The sequence below is a fragment of the Micromesistius poutassou genome (genome assembly GCF_964030765.1).
Source record: "Micromesistius poutassou genome assembly, chromosome: 12".
Classification (NCBI taxonomy): Eukaryota; Metazoa; Chordata; class Actinopteri; order Gadiformes; family Gadidae; genus Micromesistius; species Micromesistius poutassou.
In genome coordinates this window covers 13,210,641-13,222,644 of record NC_140282.1, presented here as the reverse complement: position 1 = coordinate 13,222,644, position 12,004 = coordinate 13,210,641, and the positions used below count along the sequence as shown (strand labels likewise).

Below are 12,004 nucleotides of genomic sequence, written 5' to 3'. Positions count from 1 at the left end.
AGTTGGGTTGGTCAGGGAGCTGCATTATGCTAACTGCTTACAACAACACACTGGTTGAGAGACAGGTGATCAATGCTACTCTGCTGCTCCGGTGGCCGTCTTCCCTCACTGAGGTTGTCGATGGGATGGAAGGACATTCCTCACTAGTAAAAGGGCCGTCAGTGGCGACAATGAAGAAGCCTGCTTCAAAATGGTGAATTACATACTGATTATGAAATACAGTTGTGTACAAGGGTTAGCTTAATTGTGTAAAACGAGTGTTCAATAATTAATGCATTTTTGTGGTTGTAACAATTTAAAACATGTATACTGGCCTACCACGGTTCTATCAGTTGTTGCTTATTGAAGGTTGACAAAATTGACTGTTTAAAATTTGCACAAAGTGTCAAACACTGTCTTTAACCAGCATGCACTTTAACAGGAGGAATCTGTCACGGACCTCCCACAAGGAGGAAGTGGGGGGGAAAGTGTTTGAATGTGTCGGGGAGTGGTGACGAGACAGCCGATGGTACAAAACCCTTCCATCTTTTCAACAGCATTTATGTGAAAAATTCAGTAGCACAGAAAAACAAAAATCCAAAGTCAAAGTAGTAGCAAGCGAACAAGGATCCATAGGCAAGGCAACTTTATTTATATAGCACTTTTCTCACACTTTTCTCTCTGATCATAGGTTTGATCAGAGAGCTTTCAGAGATTCACTCTCCTCTAAAAACCTCAGATGTTGACATTACAAAAGAATCTCCTATCCCCCCCCCCGAGGTCAGAGGTCAGAGGTCAGGTAGCGCAGGGATGATAATCCCACTGGCTGACTAAATATTTCCATTCGACAGCATCTTTTCCAAGTAAAAATTGCACTGATATTGGGCATAACACCATGAGTCTTCAAAGTTAAATAAAATCCAACTGTATTATATGCAACATAGGAGTTAGGAAATGTGTGAACTAATTGGTCAACATTTATATTTAAATCCAGCAAGACATCAAAAGTATTTTCAACCATTGGGCATCTTAGTTTCACCAAGTTTTGGACTATCTGGAGGTGATGAAGAAAAATTGGAGCTGGTGAATCATCACCACCTTAAAATAATAAAATAACTGATTGTTTTTGTGACAGGACCCGTCTGCCGTCCAAAGCCTAAGAGACAGTAATAAACAGACGAGTCTTTCTATTGGCAACACACTAGTCTAGAGAGCCTCCCTCATTACAGTCACAGCAAATGCTATATTAACCAAGGGAATAAAAAAATGGAATCGGAGGTACATTTTGATCCATAAATGAAAGCTATTTTCATAAATGTGTGATTAAGTTATTATATAGTCATGGTTGTCTCTTTTAATACTCGTAAGTTCAAGCACAACCAAACAGAACAGACAGACGACTGACAGGAAATTCAACTGAGGCCAGAGTATTTACGCAATCCTTAACAGTGTGCTCTTACTTTGAAAAAAAAGATGACGAAAAGCCTGTCAAGGTCCACGACGGCTGCTGAAATGCTTTCTGTCTACCTCTGCCGCATTGCAACAGCCACAGTTTACCAGATTCTCCTGAAATGTTAATAATTAAGAATTTGGATCAGCTATACTGTGTGCACTGTTGTTTTACCACTAAACGTGCAGTCGATGAGCACAGCGAAAGAACTGTTTATACTAGTGATGACGCAACATGTATTCTTCACCTGAACATCTACTGTAAGTATTTTGTGCCAGCCTCATTTCCTCAGAAAGACTATCACTAAAAATTGTGTCTGTTAATGATACTTGGTATGATCAGGATGAGATGAGAATAACAAATCAATACTGTGGTAGTTGACCGTCTACTAATCTTTTACAAGGAGAAGTTACTCAGGAGTCGCGCCCACCAAATAATGTGTGCAGTTAAATCGTTACGTCTTTAAAATGGGATTATGTGTTTTCCTGCCTATGTGCCACACTCTTGAATTACTTTTGCCCTGGCCTAAAATAAGCCTAAAATGTACTCACATTACCATGTCCAAAAAGTGAGATAATTGCATTTATCAATGTTGTTCAATACCTTTTTCAGCCTTCAAGCTAAATCTAAATACTGCTAAATGAAATAGAAATGGCATGCATATAAATACTTCAGTACATATTATATCATGGCCATTCCGAGACCCACTTGTTGCCCTGTTGTGACCCAATCATGGGTTCTCCCGACACACACACACACACCTCTATTCAAGCTTCAATAATTATACATACACACCATTACAATACATCCAGCTTTATATCCAAAGCTCATCTAATGACACTGTGGTTGGGCATGTGGCGTTTAACCAGAGATGGCCCCCCATCGAGCTGCCATTAAAGAGACATAAAAATCTTTAATAATGGTAGTGAAACTCGTGGTTATGTGAAGAGGCTGGTGGCCAGATGCTGTGATTTCATTGGCTGCTACAAACTGCATGGCGGGCCATGGAAAAAGAGTGAGTGTGTGTGAGTGTGTGCATGTGTGCGTGCATGCATCGTTTATTGGAGGTGTCGGGAGAAAGGCAATGCAGCTTTTAATAAAGCTGCCATTTCTTTTGTACATTTACCTTTATCACTTTGCCCTTCAATTGCCCCTTGGGGACAAATAAAGTTTTTTTGAATTTGAATTTGACACTTTTATCAGGTCTTATTTATTTTTTATTTTATGTTAAACAACATACTTTTGCCATGTAATGTTCCATGTTTCTGAAGCATAAACACTCGTCCTTTGTGTTTTGGGCAACAATAACTTTGATTTAGACTCTTACCTTATTGCAGAGAAAGATAAGGACGTCTGCCGGTGTTCTCAGCTGAAAGGGAGAAACAAACACAAGACCGGTAATAAGACCGACAGAACAAACAGAGGACAGGCCTCGGATTCAAGATACTCAAACACACATCGTCCTGGAACAAATGGAACCATTGATGCGGTCCCAAATGGGAGAATCTGTGGAAGCTGTGTTGTTTGTTTCCCACAGAGACACTTTGCTGGGCCCAGTGAGTGTGCACCGTTAGACCGAGAAAGTTGTAAGACGCTGTCGTACATGGCGGGAGCCTGAAAGGGGAGTGTGTTGGAAACTTAAGATACACTGGAGGCGTACCGCATAATTGGAACATACAGAATAATTAGCAGCTTATTGCCAGGAGGCTCTTAGAGTTGGTTAAGCAGATAAAGGGAAATTAGGTCTAGTGCTCTACATTAAAGAAGTGTACTTCGAGGCGGAAGCTAACCACGGCTAAGAACTTCAGGTCAGTGCTAAGCTGCGTAGAGAAACCTAAAAACGTGCATTAAGATCACACAGCTTAAATGGCCGCCTGGAGTCACACTCTGTTACAAATAATTACACACTCTAGTTGATATCAAATAATTAAGGTGGTCTTCTTTAACTGAAGTCCTAATTGAGAAAGAAAAATTCAGAAAAAGATTCAGAAAAAAATGAACACCTGGTCCCTCTTTTTCACACACACACACACACACACACACACACACACACACACACACACACACACACACACACACACACACACACACACACACACACACACACACACACACACACACACACACACACACACACACAGTATCGATGGTACCTCACATGGGCAATGTCTGTTGTTAAGTGATGTATCGCCTGTCTTTCTACCTGTATCGACAATGCCACACTTCGGTGCATGAGGTATAGCTCCAACAAAGGGGCTGAGCGGTATACTGTGGGTATAATGGAGGTGTTCAAACTTCAGAGGGTACTCTACTCACGCTAAAGGTAATGAATTCTGAAGTAGGGCTGTGCAATATAAGGATACATTTGTGAAACGATAGAAAAATGACTACCATACATATTTTTGCTCAGCTTTTCTATTGCTATGGTGTAAGTCTGCATCAGAAGCTCTTTACGACAATTTATTACATCATTTTGAAGACGCACTGCATTACATTCTGCATGTGGGACTGATTAGAAGAGAGAAGAGAAGGGACTATAAGCAAATATGGAGGACAGCAACACAGAACCCGTGGATACCAACGCAAACCAATCCTGACCGAAACAAGAGGCGTTCCTACCCAAAAGAGGTAGCACTTCTGTTGTACGGACATGGTTCGGATTTAAAAAGACTGACACCGAAACAAAAATTGTTTTTTACAGCGTTTTGCAACAAACCAGTTTCCACAACAGATTCAAACAACGACAAACCTCTTCCACCACCTGGAGAAGAACCATGAAAGGCAATACAGAGAGAGACTGAAATCACGAGGGACTCCCATTTTTGCCACATCGCACCAGCCCTTTCCCGGTGGTACCGGCAGAAGATTACCGGAGGTATTCAGTGAGAGGTATTTCGGGGTATGCAGGCTGTGGATGATGGCTGTGATATGGTGTGCCGAAGTGCACAGCTGACAAGCTGCTGAAGGATCTGGCACAGCCGGGACGAGCCCAAGGATGCGCTGCTCAGCAGGAAGAAGGGCTTAAGCAGTGGCATGCGTACTTGCACAGAAATACACGCGCCTAACACTCATTTATGAACAGGAAAATCTGGCTGGCAGGCAATGACAAATGTTTCTTTTTAACACATTTAAGGCTGGTGTTGTGCACAGATGGAAAGCCAAATCAAAAGAACTTACAATATTTCATTAAATTGAAATAAAGGTTTGCACAGACGCTGAGCGACTAACCCAGCATTGAAACAAAGATAATAATCCGACCTGAAAGTTAGTCAGACTAGAAGTTTGGGGTTCACACGTTTAGCATGTTTTCAACTCCAACCCCATACTCCACCCATTAATTCCCATTTTATGCAGTTTTTCCGATGTCATGTGAACTCACATGTTAAGCTATGTATTTCCTATGTGATGTGATTCTTCCTGCATATTATTCACAAGTTATGTTATTGCCCATATTATGCTAGTTCATAATGCCATGTACTTGCATCTGTAATCAAAAGACTATTTGAAAATGTGTGTTATGTCATTGTCAACCCCTCACCGAGCCACAAGCCTCCACATAGAGAGCCACTTCACAACACACGATACACACAGCCATACTGACGTCGAAGTTGGGGGAAGCAAGTAACAACAAGCTTGTATCAGGTAACAGCATATGAGTTCATTGCGATGGGCTAAACACTCCATTAGGACCAACTGCTACCTTCAACATCTAAATTAGCATTTCAATACAAACTATTTATACAGTCACGTAAATAAGAGGAAGACAGAGCCTGACCCAAAGACCAGTAAGGTTATTAGCTCATTGGAAAGAACCTGAAAACATGTCATGATGAAGCAACAGTTTGGCTTTTGCCTCCAGGAAAATAATGGGGCTGAATGAGAAGACAAAGGCTGCTGGGACTGGGACACCTGATCTGTAGGAGCAGAAAATAGTTGTCTGTATTGTTGTAATTCTGTATTCTCTGCCTCAGGGGAGTCTGTTGGCCCAGCCACCACTAGTACCAAGGAATCTAAAATGTAAGAACATGCAGACGTTATGCAGTGGTACAATTTGCAGTGGTATTGATTTAGAAATAGCTTTAGATAGCTCTATGGACATAACATATGAAGATCAAACATGCCCAATGAAGTCAAAATATGCATCTCACAAATAGTGCATTAGAGTAGTCACTCTGTTTTGAAAATGTCTTATTTTTTTAGGGTAGCTGTAGAATGGCACTCTGACACACAACTATCTTGCAAAAGGCAATCTATCATTTATGACTTTCATATATGGAAAATTAGCAATAAATTGCATAATTTTATTTTCAGTGTTGCAACAGATCAAATCTTAACATGTATTAATATAAAAAATCGGTATAAATAATTATTATTAATGCATCTTAAATCATATTCATGGTTGTACATGAAAAGTTCTGAGTGAGTGAATTCCCCCTTCTGGTGCGAAGTTGGGATGCTGGTGAACTGAACAATGCTATTAGCTCCGGTATTCTAAATGAACCCAGCATGTAGCATAGAGCTACAATGTATTGGCCACCATCGTGTTTCATTTTCAGGCTAGACTGAGTGGAGGGACACCTTAAATAAATTTGTGCCCCAAAAAATGTGATTAATGGCTCACTATGGGTTCAGTGTACAAGATTGTGACTGAAAACCAATCTTACAATGGTTTACACAGCACAACAATAGATTTTTTTTTTTTTTACATTAGAAATACTCCTACATATGTTGGCTGTTCATTCAGAGCAGTTGGATAAAAGCACATACGCGATATACCTGCTTAAAGTTCAATAGTTTAGTTATGCGCAGAATTTTTAACTCGCTCCTTACTATAGCACCAACAGACCCATCCGTTCATAAAGGACTACTACAAAGTTGAGTCTGAAACCAAAGTCTATCTAAAAGATTCTTTCAAGACATGCAACTAAAAGAGGGGTTGAGAATGAGGGCGCACTCACACTAGGCCATCTGTACCGTGCCCGAGTACGTTTGCCCCCTAAAGTCTAGATCGTTTGGCTAGTGTGAGCACGCCATCCGTACTCCAGTATAGTTCAACTCCGTGGCCTCATTACACTTTGGAGAGGTGTGCTCAGGCCACGGTACAGATGCTAATGAGCCGACACACGCACACGCACGGATACGCAACCTATATGTACAAGAGGCAACCGCCCTCAGGCACAGTTGAGATTGCCTAGTGTGAGCAGCGGCACAGTGGAGTGGGGGGGGGGGGGTATGGTACAGGGCAACTTTGCCTAGTGTGAGTGCGCCTTAAGAAGCAAATTCAGAATTATTTATTTGTCTACGTAGGGCATTGGCTTGACCTACACAAGTTGCTCTGCTAGTCATGGTGAAGTATTTCAGGGAGGGGAGGTAGAACCCCAAAGCAGACCACAGTGGGGAACACAATTAATTATTAACTACTATAAACAAGTGCTCTACTTCACAGCTCGATTTTCAAGTTTGATTCATATGTTGGGGTGTGTGTTGCTTAATCATTACATCATATCATGGGGGGGGGGTAGTCAAAGGAAAGAATGTGTTTATGTTGAACAGTATTTTAGTTGATTTATGTCATATGCAGGATAAACACTCAAGATTAGAAGTCCTGTTTATAATGAAGCCGTACTTTGATTAAGTAACATGCATTTGAAACCTGTTTGTTCTTGGCCAAAAAACTGGATACTCCAAAGTAGAGGCGGTGATGTTGTGATGTGTTGTTTTGACAACAAATCAAAGACATAATATACTTACAACTTAACTTATGTTATGCCAAATTCAATAAATGAACTTGCATTAAAACTGCATACACGCCTGAAGCAAAGTGCTCTACGATTGGTAAGTACAAATAGTTACAAATATGTGTCTGCCCCCATCCTCCTGCCTTTAACAACAGTTCAATTGGTTTTCCAAAATGTCTTCATCATACATTTTTTCACATCTCTGAACTTCAGGGTATCACATATTGGTGCTATAACCAAGGTGCTAGTCATGGTTTTATATTCTTGATTCTGTCAAGTTAAAACCCTATCAGTTGAATGTGCAGAGTTGTTACAAACTAGCACTGTTGCACACAACTATAGCTTTATTTTTACTTGTGCCTTCACCCTTTACCTAATCTTCTGCAACCTCTAAACAAGGGAGATGAGTAAATATATAATTTCGATTTCATCGAAGACACTATTGCACTCGGGCATTATTGGCTGTAGTGTGTTATGTTTAGCCAGAAGCCGGTTGAGAAGAGAATGAATCTCAGCAGTAAGGGCACCTATCATGTATCAATTAATGTGGCTTTAAAAACATTGAAAATGTTAAACCCGGGTTCTTAAAAATCAATCGAAAATCAGGCTGACCTTACATTCGTTCAATGACATAAAAATGCAATGGATTTATACTAAAACTGGATAAACACAGCATGCTAGACTGAATCTCTCTATACATATCAAAATCTATATTTGGGATATTTTGTAGCAGGCAAGGGTTGCCAGCCATTCTAATCACCCAACTGAAACGTCATCGGTTCTGCAGAAAGAATATTGAGCAGAAATATTTTATACTGCACTGCAGGCCCAGTCTTTAGAAGGTGTTGAATCATAGCCCCCTGATACCTTCTCTAGTCTAATTTTCACCCAATATCCAACAGAGCAGGTCAGAAACCTCCGGCTTCCAGGAAGCTGCATTAACCAGATCGGAAAACAAACATGAGAAGACCCTCCAATCAGGCTCTTTGTAGGGGGTTATTAAAGGCTCTGAATCCTGGCAAACATCCCCACGGACCTAGTGGAGCCCACTGATTACCTAGTGGTTTCCCCTGTATTTCTTATGAATATATAATATACCGTATATGCTTTTATCTGTAATACCAGTATGAATCCTATCCATGGGTATCCATGGGTGGTTCATGTGGTTCTATTGGTTCGTTGGCATGTTCAGATGAGACCAATCCTTTATAAAGCCACAGGCTGTTGCGATCAGTTACAGACAGAGAAATATCAATGTATATTACAATAATAATTGTTACTACAACTTTTGAATTAATGTAACTGCTTCCTGGCAAAAACATTTTACAAGAGCGTGTGACAACATGCAACAACAACACAAATATTGTCTTAATTTTAAAAGTAGTTTAGGTTTAAAATACATTACCCAACTCCAACAACAACAACAACAACCACACAAGAACCGTCCATCTATTTCTCTCCACCTCTCCCTCCCCCTCTCTCGCTACCCCTCTTTCTCCCTGTATTATTTATTTCAAGGGAAATCAATGAGCGCCCATTTAATATCCTGAGCTGAGAGCAAGCAGTTTAATCTCACCAAGAATTGAAAACTGTAGCTCAGTAACATACCACTGTAAACAAAGTTACTAAAGTCGTGAAGATAAAGTACAAATTGAGAAGTTGGCACCGTAGCGGGAGCCGTGGTGTTGGTTACTGAACAGGAAAAAGAGCAGTGCTCTGCATGTTAAAATGAGGAAAGTAATAAACCTCTAGGCGTCTTTGAAATGACTGAATAGAAAGTGTTTCATTTTTTTTTTTCCACAATAAGATGATATGATTATGCTGACAAAAATATCATCCGTCTTAAATGTCACCCATATAATTAAATCAGTTTGAATAAAACAGAACTACACACTCAAAACATCCACAAAAGAGTAACCGGGGACCCACATGAGGATATATGATTTTATGTTTTATGTATATATGTATTTTTTGAATAAATCATTTTACTATGAATCCAAATGTACCAACAAACGGATATTCAAATATCTCACAATTATTTTTTGAACATAATCATAACAGGTCTACAGCTAGCACTACCACTAGTTTGTCTCAATCATTATTTAGCATACAGTAACAGGACAACTGGACTTGATCAACTAGAATGATTATTTAACAGAGCTGTACTTTATTTAACTCATAGCCACTAACACCTAATAACTAATCAAACACAACAAATTTATTGCATACTTTGTGTTACAACCCAACAAGTTAAAATCTTACGGATGAACATAGAGCTAGCAAAACCACAACTAGTAAATAGAAAATAAATGAACTAGAAATTAATCATTATTAAAAATGTACAGGACAATTAGATTAAGGCTTAATGTTTTTTTTAACAGAGCTCCGACAAATAGTTAATAATTAGTTTGTATTATAGTAGTATTTAAAGTACAGTTAGCAGTTGTTATTATTAACTATTAAAGACTTAAGTAACTTCACAACTGGTAAAAGACTAAACGATTATCCAACACACCGCTAGTAACTACACAACGAGCAGAGACTAACTGATTTTCCAACACACAGCTAGTAATTACTAACGACACAACTAGCAGAGACTAAACGTTTAACCAACACACCGCTAGTAACTACATATCGAGCAGAGACAAACAGATTTTCCAACACAGCGAGTAATTACTAACCACACAACTAGCAGAGACTAAACGATTGTCCAACACACGGCTAGCAACAGCCGGCTACTAGCTGTGTGTTTGAGTGTGCCTCTGTCTATGATGGGAGACTGAATCTATTAAGAGTTGCGTCCCCCAGCTCTGACTCGATACCCCGGAGCCCGGGGTATCGAGTGACGCCCGGTGTCTACGCGGTGGGCTCTTCTTTCAGGACCCACTGGCTGCTCCAGCCCTCCTTCTATGCAAGAGAGTTCAGGACATCTGCAGTGCAGCTGTCGCCGTGCCTCACATACGTGCACGTATGTGAGTCACACACACACACACACACACACACACACACACACACACACACACACACACACACACACACACACACACACACACACACACACACACACACACACACACACACACACACACACACACAGGTGAGGGGGTCAGAAGCCCCCTGTCAGGAGCCAAGACCGTTTAATCTGTGTGTACGTGTGTGTGTTGAAATCAAACACCGGCATGCAGGGGATGCATGGAGAACACACACACAATAAATAAAACACAGAAACAAAACACACACGCGCACACACACAACCAACAAATCCCACAGAGGTTGGCACACACACATTGACACGTATATAAAACATAGGGACGTACTCACTGAAACAAATATCACACCGAGATGTGTGCACGCAAAAATAGTCTGTCCGTCCCCCTCGACACACACACACACACACACACACACACACACACACACACACACACACACACACACACACACACACACACACACACACACACACACACACACACACACACACACACCACCCCCCCCCCCCCCCCCCCCCCCCCCCCCGTCTGGTCTATACAAGGCAGCCATCGGACCCTCTCCTGGGAGGGCAGCGGTTCTCAGAGATAAGCCCCTCCCTCCCTAGAGGAGGGGAGCCTCTAACTCAATTACAATACTCCCCTGCCTCTCCCACCATCTCTTCTCTTTTCACCCCCCCCTCCTCCTCCTCCTCCCGCTCTTACCAGCACCATGGATGGAGTCAAGTACATTAGCACGAGAGGCTGCAAGACCGAAGGCAATGGGAGTGTTTACATTGTGGTTTTACAGTTATCGAGGGAGGGAGGGAGCGTGTGAGAGAGGGAACAAGAGCGGGGACAGAAAATGAGTAGAGGGAGAGCTGTGTGTGTGTGTGTGTACGTCTCCCTCCCCGATCGTGTCCTTTCACGGGGGCTAGATGTAGAAGGCTGTTCCTTCTTGAGCCTTCTGTGTTGCGGTGGCTGGGGTATACTATGGTATTTGTGTGCGTGTGTGTGTGTGAAGAAATTAGATGATAAATACCACTATGGTAGTCTGTGTGTGCTTTACAGTGTGAGTGGGTGTGTGTCGACGCTTCTGCTCTTTGGCTGATTACAACCGGGAAGGAACAGACATTCAAATTAGTAACATGGTACAGGTATTTGGACATACATGGACCTAGACATGCTCAATTCATTCACTTTTTACGTACTTCATTGGGTTTGTAAAAAAAAATTATTATTACTGCCATTTTGTTATTCAGCGGACACCTTTATCTGTTTTGACACGTCATTAAGCTAGGCAGCCAAAGGATGCCTTCAGGTAGCCTGTGAACATTAGGGATCTAACACAGAGCCGTTCAGTCAAAGACTATCCAGCCCCCACACTTCCCTGGGTATGGTTAGAATGTACCTGAAATCCACATTGTCATGCTGAAGAGCCCTTTGGGGCCATAGAAAGACAGCGTGGTATGCAAGTGGCGAGGATATGGGGCTCCAGGGCTCTGGGCAAATGAAATTACTGTTTTCGGTATCATTTTTAACCAAGGAATTTAGTGTGCTGTATTTTAGCCTCGTTTATGCATTGATGTTTGCGTTGTAAACCAGGGAACCTTGAACACAGTTCCATGAATTGTAATGTTTCCCTGACCTCTTGTAAAAACGTATAGAAACATATAGAAAACGGCATCTGAACACTGTAAACACCGACAACAAGCAATAAAAAATGTGTTTTTTCAACTCAAAACTAAAACTAAAATCAGATTACTATGTTGATGTCCTTTACCCGTACCTTATAAGCCTAGTCAAAAATGTAACTATGTAACACAGAATTTGACCTATAATATTGTATATATATATATAGGTAATAGAAA

The 12,004-nt window shown here is 41.1% G+C and overlaps 1 protein-coding gene across 1 annotated transcript in view; it reads right to left on the bottom strand.

Moving 5' to 3' along the window:
* The window catches only part of tln2a (talin 2a), a 104,591-nt gene that overhangs the window by 81,935 nt on the left and 10,652 nt on the right, over positions 1-12,004 (bottom strand). Inside the window, exon 2 of the mRNA XM_084476311.1 lies at positions 2,757-2,798. The gene's annotated coding sequence lies outside the window, so the exon portion shown is untranslated. The remainder of the gene's footprint in view (positions 1-2,756; positions 2,799-12,004) is intronic.